The sequence below is a fragment of the Calonectris borealis genome, chromosome 14 (assembly GCF_964195595.1).
Source record: "Calonectris borealis chromosome 14, bCalBor7.hap1.2, whole genome shotgun sequence".
NCBI classification, from domain to species: Eukaryota; Metazoa; Chordata; class Aves; order Procellariiformes; family Procellariidae; genus Calonectris; species Calonectris borealis.
Genome location: NC_134325.1, coordinates 9,498,961 through 9,522,387, shown reverse-complemented (window position 1 = coordinate 9,522,387; position 23,427 = coordinate 9,498,961). Strand labels below are relative to the sequence as shown.

General features: G+C 39.2%; 1 protein-coding gene across 1 annotated transcript in view; it reads left to right on the top strand.

Moving 5' to 3' along the window:
• SBF2 (SET binding factor 2) overlaps positions 1-23,427 on the top strand; it is a 320,494-nt gene that overhangs the window by 1,497 nt on the left and 295,570 nt on the right. Inside the window, exon 3 of the mRNA XM_075163145.1 lies at positions 886-917. The gene's annotated coding sequence lies outside the window, so the exon portion shown is untranslated. The remainder of the gene's footprint in view (positions 1-885; positions 918-23,427) is intronic.

The window sequence follows — 23,427 nt, the reverse complement described above, 5'->3', positions numbered from 1 at the left end:
GGAAGAGTTCCCTCTTGTGCTGTTGCTGGCTTTCTACCAACCACAATGAAAAAATAACGGTCTCAAAGATAACTGAGTTTCTACGGTTTTCTTTCATGGAAACGGGCAGCTCTGTATGTCCCAAGTGAAGAAAACGTTTCAGTGTGAGTTCACATTTTATGAAGGCCGGAAAATTCACACAGAAGGGAGACTTTAAAAATGCCTTAACAAAGAAAAAGCTTCTATGAGCACTAAAGTACAAATCCATAAGGACGTAGGACACTTATTCTAGGTGACCATGACTATTTAAATGAGCTTTCCTTTTGTAACAAGTTGGAAACCTTTAAGGGCAAACTGAGATCATAACTTAGTAAATGCATGTATAGTAATTGAAGCATTAAGAAAATACTATCGCAAGATCTGTCATAACGTCAGGATGGATTGTAAGAATAGGGTAATGGTAATAAATTAACAAGAATCTTTCTTATCCACTGCTTTTCAAAAAGTTTGTAGAAATTACTTGGGCATATGAGTATTCAGTCCTGTATTTAAATTAGACGCAGTTAAGAACTCTTGATACAGATGATTGGGTCTTTCTCAGTATTGAGTTAAACTAGAATTTGTAAATCTAAAAGTTTGGTTCCTGCTTTAAATATAAGCAGCAAATTTTCTATGTTTTGGAGACTGTTCAAGGCCATTCCAGAAAGCATGCGAAAGGGGCAACAAGGAGGAGAAACTTTGATTAGGCCAATTTTTTATGAACTCCATCTTGGATAGTTGTGGTGTTCGGAATATGTACATACAAAATACAACTATGCTTATATAAAATGCAAAATGTTTTGAAAATGACTTGCACTGACATTAGAACTGGTAGTAGGTTTGGATCCTGTTTCTTGGTTTTTTCAGTCAATGACATTCTCCTTTCTGAAAGGATACCTGTGAGTATAATTGTCCTGTAGTATATTATTATAAAACAAAATACTTATGGTATGTGAATATAAATCTGGTTGTTTAAAAACTGAAATGGAGTGGGAACTATAGACATTATAAAAGGATGTGACTGTTCAGTCACTACTTTAAAAATAAACTAGGAAAATATCTGTACAGTCCTAATAATCTGAGTCTGAAATAACATAACAGAAGTTTTCCATGAGTTTATAAATGGAATATACTGTAATACTTTGTTGCACAAAAAAAGTTTACAAGCAAGATGGGACGCTTTGGTGTGTTTGGAATTGCAAGCTGTCATTTGGATATCTGGGAAGCTTTCTTTCCAGCCAGTTGGCAAATTCTTTGCTGGCATCTACTAACTGCCTTGCTTTGTCACAACAGCCATGTAAAAATGCTAGTTTAAAACCAGTTTATCTGAAACCTGCTTAGCTTGGATTTTGCAAGTATTTATCCTTGATGGAAGACTGCCTTGCTCTGACATTATACATAATTTATCTGAAATTTGGAACTGTTCTAAGGAGAGATTTGACTGTATTAGACAAACCTGTATGTGGAGCTGAAAGACCTTTAATCTGATTTATAAAAAGGAGAATTTTCTGAAAGTTACATTTCACATCTGTTATGTGATATGCAGGTGAAATACTTTTTAACCACCACTCTGATGTACGATGCTGTTTTACTCAGTTTTGTTTTAAGAGGAATTTTATTTGCTCAGAATGCACATAAAATAAAATATTCAACAAGCAACGGTCTAATAAATTAGACACTGCCAGTGCATGATAAATAATGAAATAGTGTAATTACAGCTCACAAAGGGGAACTCTGTGGTCTATTTTGGAAATCCCTAAAATAAAGAATATTCTGAATTGTTTGATTTCTGCAAAAATCAGTACTGGAATCTAAACTGTACGTTTAGAATTGGTTTACATATCATGTTTGCAGTGGAAATGCAAATTGTTCCGTTAAGTGATACTCAGTTCTGCATTTGTATTACTTTTAGATGACCATTAAGGTTTTCGTGATGATCTGTGACAAGGGTTTGCATCTGGATTATTTGGCCCTCAAGTCAGAAGTTTCATTCCCAAATAACAGATATCTGTGTGATGCAGGTGGAGCACATAACTGCCCAGAAACTGGGAAATTCTAGATAAGATTTAGACATAACCTTACACAAGCGTTATATAGCCTTAAATAAACTCAGGGCTAGGTGTTGCTAAACTGTGGTGTTCCCTGTCCCCAGAATATCCCTCGTCTTCTCTTTGTTTTACAAGTGTATTTTCCAAGTGTCTCCTTTTACAAGTGTGAATGAAACTCTGCAACCTCCAAAGCCGGGAGTTCATTTGTACATGGGGATTCCTAGTGGCCATTTACATCCCAAATAAACCTCCCGATATTGCTTATGTAGTGCTAAGCAAGCATAGTTGGCAAGAAATCCAACCAAAATATTCCTATTTTCAGGTAGAAACTTAAACTTTCGCTTGGGGGGGAATTGCTTTATTATTTTTATCCAACCTGCCTGAGTAAGAAATGCTATAGCTAGGCCTATACTTATATGCAAAATGACTTAGAAAGCCCCTGCCTTCTTTCCATAAAGCTCATCTAAAATATTAGGTATGTGAATCTACAGCTTGTGAAATTTTCCATCATTTTTTTCTACCCTGTAGACAGTGGGAAAATAACATATTTTATTTTTTGTAACCGCGGTTCGCCAAGAGGGCAAGGTCAGCCTGCCACTGTCGAACACCCGGATGCGCCCTGCGTTCTGCTCCTCTCTCCCTCCCTGGCAGGGCCAAGGGCGAGCTCTGCGGCACCACTGGCCGCGCGGGGCCGTGGCAGCAGCTCGCCGCCCTCCCTGCAGCCTGTGGCAGCGCTGGCGTTGTGCAAACAGCAGTTACACAAGGAATGCAGATTTCACCTTACATAACCGTGCGTTCCTATCACAGACTTCTCTATTTGTGCCATTAGTGCGTATAAATTACAAGGAGGGAAAAGCATTATTAGAGATACATCTCTGTTTCCAAAGTGACTTGATGACCTATTTGCTGCTGTGGTACTTTTCACTCAGGCAATTCCATGAAACTCCCGTCTCTTCCTTATCCTGGAGGAAATTGCCGTCTATTCAAAAAAAAAGCACACATACCTAAGTCATGTGTGTGCCCTTTTCTGGGGGTCTAAGAAAGACCTTACTGATTCATAGTTATTGCACAGAGTGAATTTAGTCCAATACGAACAAAGGGAAATTAAGTTCTGTGTATCTCAAGCTTTATGTTTCAGCTGCTGCCACAATCAGAGGACCTGGTTCCAATGTTTGTGTGCAAAGATAGATTTCCAAGTCACTTAGGTGCCATCAGGGCTAGACAAATGAGCCCTGTATCTCAATTCTCTGTCTCTAGCAGATATTAGCAGAGATCCCAGAGGCGGTGGGGCCTGTTTCTGTTCCCTTGTCCTCTCGTGTGCAGGCAGATCATCAGGTGGTGTATGCTTGGGATACTTTCACAGAGTAGTAGATGCTGTCAGGGCTTCTGTGCTTGATGCCTCACTCAATTCCCTCTGTACTAATTTTTGATCCTGCAACTCTTACATACCTTTCCTTTTTGATTTAGTGCCCCTGATAATTTGGAGGGAGGGGTTGTGTGGTTTGTTTGGGATTTTTTGTTTGTTTGGTTGGTTTTATGTTGGGTTTTTTCCCCCTTTCCTTTAGCCTTTTTTCTCCCTGGAAAGGCCTTGAATTCCATGGATACCTTGAGGGATTGGTGTACAGGAATGCTCTGCTCAGGGTTTTGCTCTAGTTCTCTACTCACACATTTTTGACCATACACCTTCATACCCCTTTCCTTTTTCATTTGTTGCTAATGCCCAGCCAGCACTATAAGGAAAATCCAGTATGAACAGAAACATTAGTAGATAGCTAGATGGTGTCAAAGACAGAGCAATCCTTTTCCTGTTGTACCTCACCTATATTGCTTTGTAATCTTTATGAACTGGAGGGGGAATCTGATTGTCATCAGTCAGTGAATGTCTTCCAAGAATGAGTCCAGTTCCATTTTTAACCATGTCTATTTTGGTGTCCACAACATCCTATGGTAGTGAGCTTATTCTACAGCTTCATTGTGCACTGTGAGCCAGGGGGATGTGAGCCAGCTTTGATCCAAAAATTATATGACCATATATAGCACAGCTCTTTGAGCTCTTAGCTTTTGCTGGTGAGCCAGTAAGCTCATGTCTGCCCCCAGTATACTGCAAAGACATCCTCTAACTGATGCTTAGACAGGTCACAGTAATGCGCTATTGGGCCAAAGGAATGTGCCATAGATTACTACACTCAGGCATATTGTGCTACCATGGAAAGACAAAGGATCTGTGGGGATGGTCTCTGTACATAATAAACTCTTTGGTAGATCATGCAGCTGAAAAGAAGTAATTTCCACAGGGGGTAGCTCAAATGCAGAGAAATCTCTTTGAGACTCAGGCAGCCAATAGAGACTGGAGCAAATGAAAGAAAGTATTAAATGAAAGGTGACCTGCTAAGATTAGTGAGCTGTTTGAATGGCGTATAGCTGTCATCTCCGGTACGATACAATGAGCATAAGCAGAGAGTAGGGGAACAGCCAGCCTTCTCAGATCTAGACAAAAGTGGAAGAAAAAAAGAGCTGTTAAACTACTCATTGCCTGGCTTCCCTAATAGTTAGTTTCTGAATTTTGACAACCTTTGTTTACAAAATAGAAATATCAGAGGAATCTAGAACTTAAATTAGTAGATAATTAAAAAAAAGACCATCACATTGATATTTCTTCAACTTTGTTTTTTTCAGTTCGATTTAGTCTTTCTTCAAAACTCAGATTGTGTTGTTATTTGATATATGATATATATGCTATTATATATATGCTATTTGATATATGATATATATTTTATTTGATATTTGATATATATGCTGCCCCAAAACAATGGGGAAAGGTAGATTTGCTGTATGCAAACATTCATTTAGTAATCTGGTACTGAAACTGGATATTTGGTAAAAGAGCAAGAGTAAATTTGACATACATTCTACTCTTTGCTTTTCCAGATATGCTTTAACAGTACATAATGTACTGAATCTGTTCGTACAAAATATAGCTGTTTGATGATTGCCATAATGCTCTGCAAGGGCTACTCCAGTGATGAATTCTACAGGTGAAAATCGTGCACCAGGGAAGAACAAAAAAGTTTTAAAGGCGTAACTATTATGGCCTCGTCCAGGGTGATAGTTGCAAGGTTGCTGAGAAAAAAATGCATCCATTTCTTTTCTGACATGAGGAAGTATGCTAATTGTGGCTAAAGACTAGAGAAGAAAGGATTGTAGGTCCGCAACACCTCTGAAAGACATAAAATGTTTTCACAGTCCCAAGTGAAATTAGTCATTAATTTCACTGATTGATAACGTGGAATCAATTTTCCCCCAAATTAAGGGTCCCTTGTTCTGAAAAGAAGCTATCTGACTGCCAGTCAGCCCGGCCAGCTCTGGGATGATCACTTTGGAAGAATGGAATCCAAGCATAATCCCTTAGGACAATTTTTCAGCATTTTGCAGCGTTGTGGGAAGGAAGGGGTGCTTACATGACTTAGGGATCCATAGTTGCCTTAGCGGTGCCTTGAGTTACTTGTAACCAGCTCCAGACAAAAAGGATAGAGTTTTTCTTGTGCCAGTAGGACACAGACCGGTGCAAAGTGGTTCAAGAATTGGAAGAGCATGTCAACAGCTTAAAACCACTTTTGCCAACTTTCTCCATGCATGGGGCCAGAATCCATAGCCTTCATTTTCCCATCCTTAGTCACCACACAGGGATCCCGTGGGCACAAATAACTGTGAAAATTCGTTAAAACACAGGGGAGAAACTGAAAGCCAATGTCTTTTTGCCCCTTGTGCTGGCTATCAGTTCCAAGTTGGTCAAAGACTGAAGACAATTCTTTTTTTTTTTTTTTAAATAGGATCTATGTTTCCTTGTAATCATTCACAATAGAGGCTCTTCTAGAAGAAGTTACATAGTCCATAATGACTGTCAATGGAGCACATATCTCTGAATTGTATCTACATTTCAAAACTCGTGCAGGCTTGGGAAATGCTGTACTTAAAAAAGCCAACAGAGCCACCTAGTGTTTAAATTAAAAATTTACAGTTTTGTGTGATTCGGACTTCTATGTGCAAGAGCAAGATCTAGGTGCGATCTCAATGGTCATAAAGGGAAAACAGCTCATAGTCTTTCGTATTAATTCCTGACAGTTCTCGTTTCTTACAAACTGTACAGTTATTGGTGCTAGAATTAATGGTGTTAAAATTGTACGTGGAGATTTCTATTACTTCACTAGAGACACCCAAGACTAGTCAAAAAGTTTTCTCTGATATTTAGCCTCAGCCACTTTCATATTATCATTTTTAATTATACATTTTCATTTCTTCTTGGCATTTAAACCCTTCAGATACCTGTGCTGCTTCGTTGCCTGCTGCTTCAGGGTGTATACTTAATCAGTTGTTTTCTATAGTGTGGCCTTCCTTCTGTGAACTGTCTTTTTGACAGTCTGGCATATCAAACTCGATGCAGTGCTCTGGAGTTGGTCAGAAAGCTGGGAACAGGCCACATTGCAGGTTTCTTACTTTTTTCCTCAAAATGCTGCAGCAAGCTTCAATGGCTGTTACCTCCCTTCCCGGTAATCGGCATGCGTGCATGCATGAGCGCAAGAGACGTGCACACAATTTACACTGATTTTTTCCTCATCATTTCTCATGTTGAGCTCAGATATAATTGCTCAACATTTGTCAACCACAGTCATTTCCCTTATTATATATTCACATTGTCATCTTCTGCCTCTATGGATAACTTCTAGAGAAAAAGAAACATGATTTTTATAGTTATTGTCTAAATAGTTGGGCTGGCTTTGTTCTCCTAATGTAACCTAATAAGGTGAGTGAAGATCAACTAATGACTACTCAACAAACAAGCAAAACAGAATTTTGCTGCTCTATGGAGAAAAGACTGGGGTCAAAGCAGAGCTGGGACCATGACTGAGCCAAGGTAACAGCTTCTGCTGCCATGGAAGATGAAGAGTAGAGGACAAGAGGAGTCACACCGGCAAGAGCCACTGATGTTTCTGAGACAAACCACTTCTTCACGGGTCCATGTCAGAAGTCATTGTCCCATAATCATTCTCCTTCTTTTTTTCTTTTTCTGTCCAAGTCTGGTCTAATAGTATGGTTTTCTTAGGCAGCATGCAGTGATTCATTTAAATCTTAATGTCCATTTAGCGATCTAGCATATGTGTAATTCAAAGGTAGGACAGGCTTTGGGCATGGGAACTTATGAGACCTAACTTTAGATGTTTGAAACATAGTTGTCTAAATCTAAGCTGGTGTTCTAAGATTCTTCTAAGAAGCAGCAAACACCGTCAAAAAAATGGTTTCTTTTGGTCTCGACGTAGGTGCCTAAGAATGCTGGAGTCAATCATTCTCAAAAGTTGAATCCCATGTGGCCAACAGTAACTACTAAAAATCAGTTACTTACCAGGAATCTCAGAGTGAAGCAGAATTATATTAGTTATTTCAGAAACTACTTCTGGATGGCCATCTTAGACAGGAGGGACTATGTAATAAGAATGCTGTCATTTAAAGGAATCATTTAACAGCTGTACTCCTTTTAGTAATTGCCCAGTGTGCTCAAGAAAGGAAACTGAGTTAGTCTTGTGATTTATAAACCTATTTTGCTTATTATTGGTGGTTCTTCTGCCCACTATATATTTAAAGTTTTTAAAAACAGTTAAAGTTTCTTCAGTGATAATATTGCCAAAAGTCAAAATTAAGGTTCTGATAATATCGTAATGCATTACTGCTGTATTCTCTTTACTGAATCCCTTCAAAGGGACTATCATATTATAACTATGACCTCAAAAAAATGTTAGTCTTGTTTAATCATTAGAACAAAGAGCTGGAGGCTAGAAAGATCATAATACAACAATTAGGGACAGAGAAGAGCCAACAATGTGGTTCATAGAAAACAGAGAAGACCTATCTGAGTCTGTGGAGTGTTTCCATTTTCCCCAGCTGATGTACTGCACAAACCCATGATATATCCAGTGTCTCCAGTATTCAAGTTTACATTAAAGTAGATCATGTGCCAAACCGTGCTGTTTACAAAAGCTTTTGTCTACACAAGGAAATTGACTGATACAGCTGTCATGGCATAAGCTATTTCTGAGCTGTTCTAAAAGCTGCAACTAGTTATTTAAGAGCAACTATTGTGGAATAGCTTATGCTACAGTGGTTACACCCATCACTTTCCCTGGAGAGAAAAATCCATTACAATATTCTACACATGAACTCATTGTAAACTTTTGCAGCATTTTCTTCAGGACTCTACAGATAGGCAACTTGAACAGTTAACTCTAAAATCTAATGACTTGGAATGCTTAGCAAAACTTTTTGATTGGAGGCAATTAGAATTAAGCATGAGAAGAAAGGGGAATTATTACAGGGAGGAAAACTCCAAGGGAAGGGAAGAAAAAGACAGAAAAGGGGACTGAAAGGGAATGAATAGCAGCAAAAGGAAAACTGTAAAGAAGAAAATCAAAGTGCAGAAATAACAGTGAAAGTCAAGATGGGAATGTTTCCTCAACTCAGAAACAATCGTGGTGGTAAGCCTGAGTTAGCTTCCACAGTACAAAAGGATAGTTTATCCCCTTGATCTTAATGCCAGTACCCTACTCATATCAGACTGCATCTTGCTGTAGATTAAGTATATCTTATAGTCCTAAATTTAGACAAGCATTAAACATGGAATTTGGCCTTCTCTGCAGAATGACTTTGCACATCCCTCACGTAGGTCCCAATGCCAAGACAATATTTTCTCCGTTGCATGCCCATGTTTATTCTGCCAGCCCTTTCATTACTTGCTTCATTTACTCACAATATGTCAAAGCCTGACTCTGTGATATTTCAGTCTGAGTATCTTTTAAAAGAACTGTTTTTTCTATCTGTTTTGAACAGTACAAAGTTTGTTTCCCTCCCTGTGACAGATGCTTCTGTCGTTCTAGCAGACTTAAATACTGTGATAGATTGAAGGAAAAGTATGTTGTTTCCACATGTACGGCACGAGCTGTCGAGCAGGTGAAATTGCAAGGACCCATGATATGCAACAAGAGCCAATAAGGACAGGATAGGGAAGCAGAGCCACCTCTATCAGACCTGCCCTGCGATACTGTCTGAGATGCTGTGCCCCTAGTCTGTCAGCTTCCCACACAATTCATGGACGGGTTTTGCACATCCTTGCAGGATCCGGAGCTGAAGTGATTTTACAGAAGTGTTGCTTCTTTTATTTTCATAATTCAGGAGCTGATAAAAAATTACCTTGATCAAAAAATATAATTAATTATTGTTGTGATAATTGAGAGAATGTTATCTATGTAATGGAAACTTTTGCCTGTTTTTTAACGTTTAGGTGTGTTTTTAATGTCTGTGTATGAATGTGTATCCACATTTGCTAAGAAAGCCTTTCTCTCTGAGATTAGGAATAAAAGGGAGTCCTTTGTTTTAAATCTTATATTTTGACCAAACAATTAGTCAAGGAGGTTAGATGAACCTTTTACTCCAAATGTTTCTGCAGGGGAATGAAACTTCAACAAAAAACCCCAAAGAAGCCGGGTGCTATAAATGGGTCTATAAAGTGGAAAAGGCTCAAGCACATAAAAGTACTAGAGAAAGAAATGGAAGGATTTTGTATAGGACGGAACTGAAAACATGGGATGGGAGGTCTGAGTTAGCTGCAGGAAGTGAGATCTGAGGAAGTGAGCTGAACAGGAGAGACTCTGGCTGGAGCTTTCAGAGAAAGGTTCTAGATAACTCCAGATGATATGGTATCGCCTTGTAAAAAGTGATTTAGGATGTGTCAAGAAAATACACATTGTATTTCTTGGGTTATCCAAATGAAGAGCAGTGATGTTTTAAAAATGCATGCAATGTGTGTTATGGTGTGTATACTTTCCACCTTAGGTACTTCCTAAGCTGTAAAATGTAATTCCAACTATAGTTTTGCACAGAGTGCCTTGGGGTTCCCTTGGGATTCTGAAAACTGGAGACAGATCAGTTGTTGGGTCTATTTCTGTGAAGAGGGAACAGAGAACCTTTGGCCAGGAAATGTATGTACCATGGAGGCTGATGGAAGCTGTAGCCGACTAGTAATGCTGTAGCCTGCTAAGAAAAGCTTAGTGCTACAAGTGGAATGAAATTCAGGACAGCAGTTTGGTGAGCATATATTGGTGCAGTTTGAACAGATCTATGGACCAAGGGTGGGTAATGAGTTCACTTCTGTGTGAAGTTATCAGGGACATAAGGGGTCTTTAATATTGTAGAGAGAGGGAAAAATGAGAACCAAAGGCAGTAAGGTGAAGCCAGCAAATTCAAATGAGAAGTTAAGCATGCTTTTTAACCGTGTGTATGATTAATCAGTGTTGGGGAAGTTGTGGATTTTCTACCTCTTGATGTTCTCACTTCAAAGCAGTGTACTTTTCTGGACTTCAGGACTTCAACTGTACTTCAGTTGAACAGAGTTGTGGATCTCAATATAGTAATAAATGGGTAAAATGTAATGGCCTTGACAAATAGGAGTCAAACTAAGAGATGTATTGGTTCATCCTGGCCTTAAATACTCTTAATCTGTGAAATTTCTTAGACAGCTTTGACTTCCTCATCCTAGATTTCATATCGCTTCTTTCTGCATTCAGTTTAATGTTTTAAATTCATGCTTGAAGGCCAGAGGTGCTTTTTTTGTTGTTGTTTAAACACTAACTGGAGGCTGAAAACATTTCTGTTTGTCCAAATCTGGAAAAATGCGGAATGATTATATTACCAAAGGGAGAGAGAAAAAAAGAGAAGAAGGAATACTGTGTACCCAACAAAACAGAGGCAAGAATGCAGGAATGTAAATGTGTTACAGGCTGTTATTAGGATTTTGGATGCAAAAATAAAACTTAGAAAAGACTGAAGAGTTGAAAAGGCATAATACAATCCTATTTACTTAGATAGAAATTGCCTTCCCTAGATTGCTAAGGTGACAGGAAAAAATTATGAAAAGAAGGTAATCATATTTGTTTTAAGTCTGGCAGTTTCCACTGAAATGTCTGTCTCTCTATAATAGTTTTTTTGAAGAAAGTGCCCTGGGGAATTACTAGAAAAATGAGCTTTATTGAGTGTTCATGGCCATCTGAACTACCCACCCATCCAGTATAAATGTGTTCTGGCAAAACAAGTGTTTGTGTTGCCATGGCCTTTCCCATGATGTTATTTTCTTAAGCAAAAGCATTTTTCTAGCTGAGATCTTAACAAGGACACAGGCAGGGCGCCATGATTCAGCCCTTGAAGAGAAAAATAATGATTTGGAGGGAATGGTGAAGGAAAGAGATGGTCTCAGAGGGGGTAGAATAGAGGACTTGGATATCTGGTGACTCTCTTGCCCAACAGAAGCAGTGATCTCTTCCACTAATCACTCCAGTTCTGTGAGAAAGTAGTGCAGCCTCCACCAGCCCTGCAGAAACGCTGACAGGCCCAGTGCTAAGATTCTCCTGTAGCATACTCAGTATATGGAAAATCTCTCTTAAAAATAGCAGCTCAACTGTTATTTGCTGAGCAAATCACACTCCTCAGATACAGGCTTCCTCAAATCAGGTCATAGGGCCCTGTGCTGTGCGTAGGTACAGGGACTCTACACAAAAATATGTCCCCAAGGTCTATGTGGATCCATGTGATATATCTGCAAGATTTGAACTGTTCTATAAACTGGTGGGGTTTTTTTACTTCCTTTGCCTTACAAAATTAGGAAAGGTTTCACATTGGTTTCTATCCTCCAGTGAATACTTCTGCAAGAGGAAATGTGAATTTCACATTGTTTACTGATTTATACTCTGGTTTTAGATTAATATCTAAGTCTTCTATCATAAAAACTAGTGAGCTGGTCACATAAGCATTGAACATATTATTATGTAGTTAGTATACATCACAGCGACTAAAGCAAAACTAATGGGTGCTTACGTAAAGTGCATAAGAACAAGGCAGGTATTGAGTCACCCTTTCTCTGCATATCTTCCCAAATTCCAGTAATCATCAGTTTGTGAGGTAGAGGTCATATGTGAATACTTCTGCTTCCCATCCACCAAGGGGCCGCGAATTCGTTTCGAAAGGAATACAAGACAAAAAAAGAACAGCAGGACCAAAGGTTGGGGCTTAACTCTCATAGGGTTTCAATGAGATTTGGGCATTTTCCTTCCTTCAGCTCCTGTGAGACAACTCTTCTCTCTCAAATTGTTTTCATACCCACGTAGCTCTGCAAATCACAGCAGAACATTCATCTCACCAGAGAAGGGAAAGGGAATAAGGTGCACGAATGCTAAATGTAGGTCCAAATCCAGTTAAGTATCTATTTGTAGCAGAGAACACATTAAAAAAAAACAAGTAATGAAAAATAAAAACAGAATAGGCCTCTTGGGTCATCTTATCCGCCCAAAATTAATTTTCTTCATAATGCAAACCACATCATGACATGGTAAGCAGTACCCCTTCTGTTTGAAGCAATGCAGTCTGCATCTCATTGATACCTGAACACACCACCATTTTAGCAAACACATCAATTACAGAACTATGGCAAAACAAACAAAGCAACATAGAACATTTTATTTACCTTCAAATAAAATTAATTAGCTGGAAACTAAGAGAGCAAATAGCATTTGATAGAAATAACAGAATATGCTAGAAATTTACTCCCAAAAATGTGTAATGTGTTCCCCTAACTGCTGAGACCCATTCAGTCTCATGTTCCTGCATTGAGATTACTTTTAGAAATCCCCGGAACAGAGGTCTACCCAGTCCTCTAGGAAACAAATCTTCAGCCTACCACCTCACTGTAAGTTCTTCCTGTTCAACTCAACATTTACCTGTCATCTCATTGATCTTGTTGAAGTATCTTCAATAGCTCTTACTTGTCATCTTTCGTATTCATACCCACTAGAAAAAATCACAAGATATCTAATTTAAAGCCAAAAATCCACAGAAAGGAGAACTTGAGCTAAATCCAGCTTGCTTTATGCAACTAATTCCAATGCAATTAAAAAGCTATTTAGGGGAGGGAAACAAACCTACACCATTACGTAACACCAGTCATATCTTTGATTTTTTCTTAATATGACCTTTTGAAAATTAGATTAGAAAGAGAATTCCAAATTAAAATTGAATCAATTAAGTCTATTGCTTTTGCAGTTCAGGAGGGACATGTCTGATGCATGAGGCAATACTGGAACTGCATATTGTGCGATGTATCTGACTCATGGTCCTAAGTGGATTTAGTTGTTACAGTGTGATGTAGGGAGTTCGCAAGTGCCACTCAGCAAGAAAGGGGTTGACCTGGATAATGATTCTGGAGCAGAAGGAAAGGAAACCAGCTGCATAGGATGACAAGGCTGCCAGGAGAGCAGCAAGAATCACTCAGAACGTAACATCACTTAGAGGGAGGCATTTCTAAGTTGATGCTGACAGGAATTCAGAGATGTGGGGGAACCAAGAGAGATCTAGAGGCTGGAGATAGGATTATAAACTGGTGCTTATCTGCTGTCACAAACAGTGACAGTAATTTATAGGTGTACCTCGGTTGTTAGAATTCCCCCAGGTTGCTCGTAAAAACTCTTGAGAGATGGCCTATTCACATGCATTTCCTCTGTTGGACTTTACAGTTCCTAGAGAAGAAAGTGCTTAATGGAGGTAGTGTTCTCTACTTCAGCTACAAATGGGTGTATTAGTGAGAGCTGCTTCTGGTTTTATCTTTGAAAGGATTAGTCTTCAATTTGAGGCTGCTGAAGGAGTGGATGTGCATTTAATTCAACCATTCCTATTATTGAACCCATAAGCCCCATGGCTGGGTTGGGCCAGACCATGTGGAATGGCATTGGGAACGGCTACAGTCACTTTTATTGTCTCTGTCTGCAAATGTGAATAAGCGTCCTTTGAATGTGATCGTGGAAGATTAATTTCCATGACTTCAACATCTGAATAGAAAGAGATTAAGATACCTTTATATGTGATGGGAAAATTAAGCTAAATTAATCTCATGAACAATGAAAGCTTATAAAATAGTCCACCTTCAACAAAATGCTAAAGAACAAAATGTAATTACAATTTAGTTCTAAGTATGTACTTTTTTATTATGAAAATTAATAGTACATTTAATTAATATGGAATTATTGGGAATGACATGCTTTACTGAAGAAATAATGATGAATTCCTGAACATTAGAGATAAGTTTTGTGGCTAACATACGAACGAATTTAGAATTGTCCCAGTTTTTTTAATGGAAAATCATTTCTTTCATTAAATACTTTAAAATTATTCTTACATAACTTGTGGGGAACTTACTGGGCTTTTATTAAGTTGGAACGTTAATCAAGCACACATATTGCCTAATCTTAAAACAAATAGAAATCAGCAGGTATTTTATAACTTTTCAGTATGTTATGTACTTCTCAATATGCACGTGGAATCAATCAGACTCCTACTTCTCTTCGTATTTCCAAATAAGCTATGTGATTCTAAATTTTGATTAAAAAGAGATCCAGAACCTCATTTATTATGTAAATGAACAGTAAGATAACTCTTCTGTTTAGGACTTGAGGATTGGAGCACTGGGAGATGTGGGTTCTAATGCCCAACCTGCCTTATTAATCATGCAAAAGCTGTTAAGAACCAACCATTTCTTTGACGTCTTGGCAGTTTGTCTGTCAATTAATTAGCTGTCCTTTAAGGTCTACTATCATGGCCCTACATGGAGATGTAAGTGAGCATAAAGTGTCCCCTTTATTTCTTTATTGAGCTTAATCCTACAGGTAAGAGAGGTAAAGCATGCTCTGCAGAACTACAAAGGAGGCTTTGGTTCACTTTCCCCAATCATTTGCTAAGATCATTGCACTAAAGAGACTTCAGTTTCATCTGATGCAAGGCTGGAGCAGTTTTCTTAGTTTGGGGACACAGACAACTCGTGCTACTACTTTGTTCAGGTCAAATTACAAACTGATGATCCAGTCCTAATTGTGTGTGTGGGGTTCCATCATTAAATAAACTAAGGCTTAACAAAATGTAAAAACTAGATTTGGTCTAATTATAAAACCTTAGTTATAAATGGATACCTTTAAGTTATGTGGTTAAAATGTTGCAAACCTTCTTTATAAAAAGCTTAAAACAATTTTGACCTAGTTCGTGTTTACATTCAGGTGCTGATGTAAGCTGAATTGCAATAGTCCAGTTGTATATCTCTTATGTTCTAGATGAGAATGATCTGGTAATGTATTTCACCTTGAATTAGCAATTGAATAGCCTAAGTTCAACATTTGTCCACTGCTTTTTGAATGCCAATGCCAATGTGAATGCCAATGCCAATGTATGTTGTAAATAGTCTAAGAATGACTGTCACCATTGGTCTATCACAGAGAGATATTATTCATATCCCAAGTCTTTGGAGGAATTAAGTCCTCTGTTGAGATTCATAAACAATATGCTATTAATTTCTTGTATAGAAATGAAGACAGCTGATAACACCCAACAGTGACACAGTGGGATTCAGCAGAGTGGGACTCAGCTTGGAAGTGGAGGCCTTCCCAGTGCCTATGACTTACTTCTTCCAAAGATTGTCACCTCTAATTCAGGAACAGTTGAACTGCATGCAAAAATGCTCCCAAATCATCGTATTCTATAACATAAGCAGAATCAGTCCTCATTTTATAGCGGAACAGTTCAGAAATGCTGGCTGGATTATTCCATTTCCCTGTTGTGGGAAGCAAAGAGCAATCATAAAGATAGGCAGCTGAAGGCCACCATCAGTTAAACCTGCCTATGTTTGTGAGTCAACACCTTCACATATTAGAGGGGGCAAATACCAAACTTTAAAGGAAAATACTAACATTTATCATGGCAACTGGCAATCTCTTGTCTGCAGCAAATCAATGTAGGTAACCAAAAGTTTGGTTGTATGTTGAACATTGCCTCCAAATTTTAAAGGGCCAGAGAACTGGCAAACCTGTCTGTATTGGATCTGGCTGGGATGGGGTTAATTTTCCCCATAGCAGCCCTCATAGTGCTGTGCTTTGTATTTATAGCTAGAAGGGTGTTGATAACACACCAGTGTTTTGGCTACTGCTGAGCAGTGCTCCCACAGCATTGAGGCTGTCTCTCCAACATCCCTGCTCACTCCCAAGGGCCAGTAGGCTGGGGGTGGACAAGATTTTGGGAGGGGACATAGCCAGGACAGCTGACCCAAGCTGGCCAAAGAGATATTCCATACCATATGACGTCTGCTCAGCAATAAAAGCTAAGAGAAAGGAGGAGGAGGGCTGGGCATTCTTTAGTACGACACTTGACTTCCGGAGCAACCGCTGCAGGTACTGAAGCCCTACTTCCCAGGAAGTGGCTGGACATTGCCTGCTGATGGGAAGTAGAGAATAAATATTTTGTTTTTCCTTTGCTTCTGCACGTGGCCTTTATTAAACTGCCTTTATCTTGACCCATGAGTTCTTTTCCATCTTATTTTCTCCCTCCTGTCCTGCTGAGAAGGAAGGACAGCTTGGTGGGCACTTGGCGGCCAGCCAAGGTCAACCCATCGCATTATTGGACAAATGTTATGGAAATGTTGTGATGAACTTCATTTAAGTTGGATGCATTTTTATCCCTGTAAAGATCGTGACATGGACAAGAAATGGAAGTGTATTCTTGTCCAAATTCTGTGTTTGTCTTCTGTGTCTGAAGGACTGAAGGACATTTGCCAAACTATTCAGTTGTTGGTCAGAAGTTGGAAGAGCTACCAGAACATGCTCCCCTAATACTTATGAATTATATGATTTCAAGTATCGTGTTGCCAGTTTTTGAAATAGTGCTAAGGTATCTAAATGACTAGTATGATCAGAAATTAACTACATTGTGAACCTAATCAGTTACTCTGAAGGAGATCAACTACCTTAGAACACTGTGGTTCCTCATTGATGTTGCTCAGAAGATGTTTGTGGCAAGTGATCTCTGATTTCAAACTCTTAGAAAGAATTTGAGAATATGGATCACAGATCTCCAGCACAGTGGCAGATAGTCATCTGCATTGATAATGTGTTTGGGATGAAATCTTGGCTCCGCTGAGTTCAATGCAAATTTGCAATTGCTGCTTAATAATAAGACCATACAGCTGAATGAGGGGGGTAGTTCTTTGGGGTTTTTTAGTAATTTTGCCCTAAACCAAATTAGCCATTAAGGTGTTACCAGTTCTGGTAAGCAGTGAAATCTCTTGTTCTGCTCTCTGGGATTTCCTGTTATTGCATGAATGAAAAACAAAGAAAACAGGCTCTATATCTTGGAACCTTCAGAAAGGGAACTGAGGCCAGTGAAAGTGTCTCCTCCTTTCAGGAGATTTTGGTGTGGTTATGAGTCTTGGAGATCGGTTTGAGTTCACGTACTATCTAAGAGACAGCAATTATAAAATTAAGCCACTTGAGGTCATGTCAGTGTTGCTAGGCACTAGGCAGTTACGCTTCTGGGTGCTGGGCCATTGTGCAGAGCCTGCCTTGGGAGATATCCCAAGGATACCCGCTGAGTATGAAAGGAGCACTCAGCCAAGAAAAGCAGGGAAAAGTGTTCTTCTGAAGTGGGGGAAGGGATGCTGTTTGTTTTCTGTTTTTAATCCGTAGAAGTCCAAGAAAGGGAACCAAAAAAATTAAAGAGTGGGAGGACTAAACTGGAGAGGAGGGGAGTAAAACTGTCTTTTTACGTCAAGAATGGCCAGAGCAGACCACTGTTTAAACCTTGGAACTTCATTATTGTTGGTCCAGCTGGCAATCTGTTAGAAGAGTCCTCCTGACTCCTGGGTATCCAGACAAGTTTGGAGAAATGCAGGTTTTCCTATTTCCACTCTTGCAAGAGTAACAATTTCCTTGCCAGAAGCACTGACTAGAGGAAAGCTACATATCTGCAACTAGAGTAAGGACAGAGAGAGCTGGGTTGCTGCTTCAGGAGCCCAGAGGGGACTTCTGGTACGCAGCCAACATGTCAATATTGGCACTGAAGACAGTTAACTGACTGCATTGTGTCTGTGTTCACAAAGATTCCCTCAAAGTACCATATTAGTCAAAGCCTCTGCTGTAATATACAAGTTAGATTTCCAAAGGTTAACTGCTCTCTGCCAGAAGAAATTGGTTTCTGTCTCATCATTTCCTGCAGAGCTTTCAGAAGCAGGACATAAGCATGTCACCAGAGCCACAGGAAGGGGGTGGTTTGTCCTGCCTGGCAGCCCCTGAAAACCCACGTCCTCCCTGATACTTTTTTGCTGACATGTTTGAAAACATGTCACTGAAAGGTGCTTGCAGGCAATAAACATTTCTCTTTACTGCTTCAGTAAAAATGTCCATCCTGGCAAAATGCAGTGAAACAAACTGTGATGTTGCCTGAAGAAAAGAGTATCAGCCATGGGCTTTTTCCAGTGGCCAGTGACAAAAGAAGCAGAGATTACAGCTCTCAAGGTGAAGTGAAGGCTTTGCCTCTTCCCTGCCATAGCTGGTCAAGGCTAAAGTGTGCCTTGGTATTGCAGTGAGACCAAGAAGTCCTTCTCTCTATTATCTGTATTCTCTTCAGTGCCTCCTAGTAACCAAAAAGACAGGCAAGGGATCCATCAAATGGCACATGAAGGACAAAAGAGAAACATGGGGCAAGAAAAGGCACTTTTCTGGAGAAAAACGGAAGGTTGTGGGAGATAAACTGAGTTCCATTTTGTTAATTGTGTTGAATTCAGCAAGGTAAACCATAAGACTATAACTTTTAAAAATAATATTCTCTGTTGTAATATATAACAGTCTTTATAAACTGTTATTTCTCTCTTACCACTTTGCCTTTTAAGGCATTTTGTATTTTGAAGTCGTCTGTCCAAGCAAGGGCATATCAGCATGCACCACCTAACCTCTTTAACCATGCAAATATACATATGTTTTAAGAATTGTTTATAGAGGAAAAATAACCAAAATGATAGAAACAGATAGTCCTGGAACCTTTACACAATATTTTTTATTTCTTTGAAAATCATTTGCAGATTTGCTGAACAAAAACATGAGTTCACAAAGACTACAGATTGCTACAAGAGGTAGTAGGAAAAAGATTATAACTTGATGCATTTCTCATTTTCTTAAACTTCCAACCAGCTTTTTCCAAAGCTAAACAGTAACACCTAAACACTGGCATACACATGCAGATTTCCTTTAGAATTTTCAAAGGTCAGTTCTGAGCAACTGTGTGCTTTGGAAATCCATTTAGGGGCACAGATGCTGTTCTTAGACAGTAAACGAATGAAGATGGACATTTATGCCTCTAGCTGAACATTCCACAAACTTACAGAGAAGTCCACACCTAAATAAGTTTGATATTAAGTATCATGATATTCTGGGATTCTATACATTTTATAACTTCTTAGATACATTTAGTTAATTCTTGTTATCAATAAAAGGTATCTTGAACCAGATATATCTTTAACCAGATATATCTTTAACCAGATATATCATCTCCTAACTACTTATTTGATCTTCTGGGTTAGGCACTGCTATACATAGCATGTGCTATTATTTGCATTTATTTTTCTGGATAACTTTTATTGGACAAGGAACCTGTGTTGCTGTTCTGTAGAAGTGTATACAACACACTGTGTTCCCCTACAGACTAATGAATTCCTGGGTCTCTCCACTGAGACTCTTTCTCTAATCTGTGTTATGTCTGGTCTGTCCCATTCTCCTTGCCTATCTGCTCCCAGTGTCCACTCTTCAGGTTTTTGACCCCTCCTAGCTCTTTTCGTTTTGGAGTCTCCATGTTCTCATTTAGAGACTGAACCCTGGCTGTTTTTAATCCAGATAGTCTCAGTTGCCCAACCACACCCCAACTGTCAGCACAGACATAGGCAACCACTCTGCACTGGCAACGTAGCAGAGTGGGCATGAACGACATAGAACTGCTTGGCTCAGGGACCAGGGAGGAGATGACGTAATCCATGAAGGTGTAGCTTCTTCGCATCCACTTGGCTCCCAGACTTCCCAGAGTATCCTTGTTTCCTGTTCTCACCTTGATGTGATTAGTGGTAACTATTTCCTTGCCCAGTGAGTCCTACTACTTTACAAAACGAGTGTCAGGTACACAGTAGTACAGAAAAAAAACCCAATCTGTCACCAAGACCAGGAAGAGTAAGGTTTTGCTAAAAGAGGTGACTTATCTTAATAATTCAGGGAGAGAGATGTCCCCACAAGCTCACAGACTGTGCCATCATATAGGCTTAGCTTTCTAATTCTGTAATTACTTAAATATTTAGTCAGGTGCAGCTGTATTGCAGACTAATATTTCCATTTCTAGGTTATCTGTGTAGCCACATTCTTCATAGGTGGCAGTGAGGCAAGAAAGTAATTGTAATTTAGCATTTGGAAAGTTGGCATACACTTTTATGTCAGCTTCCCTTTTTAGCTAAATGCTGTTTCAGAAATCTTCCATGCTAGACACGGATGAAAATAACTTAGAGATTGGAGGAACTTTTCAGACAGGAGTCAACAAAAACAAAAATCCTACTCTACCTCTGCTTAGTACAAGCAATATTTAAATATTCCAGGCATTTTCACAATGGTTTGAGTTGGAGGAAATCTGGACTGAACACAGACCATAATCTTTCTAATGGCATTTTAAATTCGCTGAGCACATTGGCAGTTAGCCAGTTGTCTGACAATATTACAGGAAAGAGCTTAGGTCAGAATGACCTAGACACATGCAGTAAAACCATTACCTTCTCAAAGCATTTTGCCTGGGATAATAATTTCGAAACCTACAAGGAGTGGATAGTGTCATAGCAGTGAACTTAGGAGGGAACACCTGGGCTAATGAGTGCTACAAATGTGCGGAAGTGTTGATAGTCCCCTCATTGCTGCTACAGAGAAAGAGCCCTAAAAGGCTGAATGCTGTTCAAGTGGAAAAGCTTGACGGTGTGTGTTCTGGGAACATAGTTGCCTTCTGGCTCAGGATAACACTGTCAGGCAGTACCACCTCAAGGTACCAATGGGCTTTTGGGCTCAGTGGGAAACGCTGTGGTTCCAACCTGCAGTATCACTTTCAGACTGTGAAAGAGCAGCTGTGAGGTATGTAACTGAGCACAGTTACTACCAGACTGTGCTGAACACAACAGAAGGCTCTAAGGCTATGCCGTGGCCTGAAAACTGCAGTTTGGTACACTTCCATCCCAGTTATTTGGGGGACAAAAGCACTCCGATCAGCCATCTGATCCATTTACTTTTCTTTCTCGTGTCTGTGACACTAAATGTTTGAGAGAAGTCCCAAGAAATCCAGAACAAAACACTGAATGTGTCATGTAAGCAAAAATATTTTTCTCCTCCTCTTGATTCTGAGGCTGTGAGCTAAATCATGATGTTTGCCTTCCTTTGACATCCACTTCTAACACATAAACAAAGCAACCACTCTTCTGTTGCAATGTGTCTGAGGTAGCTGTAATCACCATGCTGACTGTCAGTAATTGGTATTTGCTTTGGTCAGCTTTAAAGTCATGCTAATTAAAACTGATCTTCCTACTCACACAGTATCTGGCGGCAAGATCATGTTGTCAAGCATCTGGGGAAAACTTTAATAAATCCTCAGGCACCAATGTCTGCCTCCCTCAGAGCTGGCAACAGTAGCCTCCATGCTCCAAAAGAACACTTTGTCATATTCTCCAGGCTCTTGTCCTCTCCACGTGCATCAACAATTCTACTAGTAGGACAAGGAAAGCTTATTATGCTAGGTAGCAAACTGGCACATATTGTGGATTGGGCATTCGTGTGATAGCCAAAGATATTTACTATTTTTTCTGAAGATTCCTTTCTCCAGTACTTCACTGGAGCACTTTCTTGAACATGCATAACATCCCCAGAGACCTGCAGAATAGGGAATAGAAAATACTGAAATAGGAGGAAGAACTAGGGAATACAGCATGCAATTCCTCAGGTGTGGGCTTTAGTCAGGAGACCTGAATCAGTACAGAGTGCCTAGTAAACTCTTTAATTATGGCACAGTTTAACGTCTTAAAGTACCTCCAACAGCCTGTTGCCACCCATTTTAAGTTGGTTCATTATGGAGTCAGCAGAAAGTGCTCACCCTTCTGAAGCATTAGCACACTGCCTGCTGTGCTGGTTCAGCTGGGTGTTGTCCATTCAACCACTCACTAGCTACTGACATTTGATAAAACGAGATTGGAGTCAGAGGCTTCAGAACAATAGAATGTCTTTGTCTTGTAACCTCTGTGTGCTCAACAAAAACCTCTGTAAAGAATTCAAGGTGTTTTGAAATCTAGCAAAATAGTTTTCAGAGGATGCCTTGCAGTTTCATAACATATTACATGTTTTCACTTACAAAAACTTGAAATAGGTGCCAGGAAAACTAAAATAAAGAACTTCAAAATCAGATTAAATAGATACCAGTGAATTTTCCAGGACTCTTCCATCCTTCATTTTCTAACTTGCTAATACAAATGCTTCTTAAGAAGGAGGTCAGTACCAAGAAGAAAGTTATAGTGTTTGTGTCTTGTTCAGCTTTAATTAATGCTATGTTATTTCATCAGTGTTTTTTATAAACCACTGATAAAACTAAAGATGTACTTGCTTCAACATCATCCGTAAGATGTTGCCAAACTTTAAGTATGTACAAACATTTTATAACTGAAGATACATATGCATCAATTCATGTGTGTTATCATTTGACAGCATTGTCATAAGATGTTATTTTTAGTGCCACTATTGTCTGCTTTAATTATTTTATTTTTTTGTTATTCTGGCAAACGTGGAACTTGTCTGAAAATATTCAGGTTCTGATGTAAGTGAGAACAACAAAAATTGTAGGTTCCAAATGACTACAAGAACTACAAGGTGTCTTGATTAACCCAGATTTACCGCATGAATGTTAGCTTTTTCATTGTTCTGTAATATAGGACCGTACAAAGAAAATATACTTGTTATGTCGGTGTAAGACATTTTGACAGTTTGGTAGATACTGCATTCGTTTTCCTTTCTGTCTTGTATGGCATTGCTGTCTTCCATACCATTTAGCAGTTGCATAATTGTTCCTTTTCAAGCATACAAACAATGAGGTCAACTTGAGTCATGTCAAATAACTAGAGCAAATACCACATATGAAACCATTTAAGATAACAAGTCATGTGATCACATATATTACCTCTCGCCTGGATTTTCTGGATCATACTAGAAGTGTGTTACAATACACAAAAGCAACAGAGCTTACCAGCTGACTGTTTGGCCTATGATAAGCAAATGATGAGCAGTTTATTGCAAAGTATTTAACACAGACGGGCTAGAATTGCAAGTTACCTTCCTCTAAAACATTATGCTGCTTCTTTAAACTGACCTTTTCAAGGCAAACCCTGCAGTTTCCTGCAGAAAAAATA